The sequence below is a fragment of the Meleagris gallopavo genome, chromosome 9 (assembly GCF_000146605.3).
Source record: "Meleagris gallopavo isolate NT-WF06-2002-E0010 breed Aviagen turkey brand Nicholas breeding stock chromosome 9, Turkey_5.1, whole genome shotgun sequence".
NCBI classification, from domain to species: domain Eukaryota; kingdom Metazoa; phylum Chordata; class Aves; order Galliformes; family Phasianidae; genus Meleagris; species Meleagris gallopavo.
In genome coordinates this window covers 16,198,275-16,198,832 of record NC_015019.2, presented here as the reverse complement: position 1 = coordinate 16,198,832, position 558 = coordinate 16,198,275, and positions in this window count along the sequence as shown.

Below are 558 nucleotides of genomic sequence, written 5' to 3'. Positions count from 1 at the left end.
AACATGATCCAGCATCAGGAAGGATGGGGTCCTGCACCTGAGGGGGGTGTCCGTGCTGCCAGAGCCCTGCCAGGCCCTCATTGTCCAGCTGCTGCAGTTCTTACCATGCTCCCGGCCCAGCGTGGAGCAGGTGGCCAGCAACAGCTGGCTGAAGGGGGATGTCTAAGGGGAATCCTCCCCAGAGAATGTGTCAGGACAGCCACCTTTTGGTGCAATAAATGCCGTTGAAGAAAACCTCTTGAGCAGTTTGAGTAGCAGGGTGTGGGTGGGATTAAACTTCAAGTCCTGGCAAGACTTGGTCAAGAACTTGCTCAAACCCTTCACAAAGAAGATGAATAAACCTGCCATTGGTTAGGCTTCAGGCTCTGGTAACTGCGTTGAGTGAGGGGTTAGAGCACACCACAGAGCTGCTTGCACTAGAAGTGGCTGGCTAAGCAAATAGAGGGGCCGGGTCCAAGCTCTCCCACTGATCCAGCTTTGGTAGCCACCGCCCTGTATTGAGCTTTAGATCACACAGGAATACTCAAAAACAAACAAACAAACAAACAAAGAAAAACC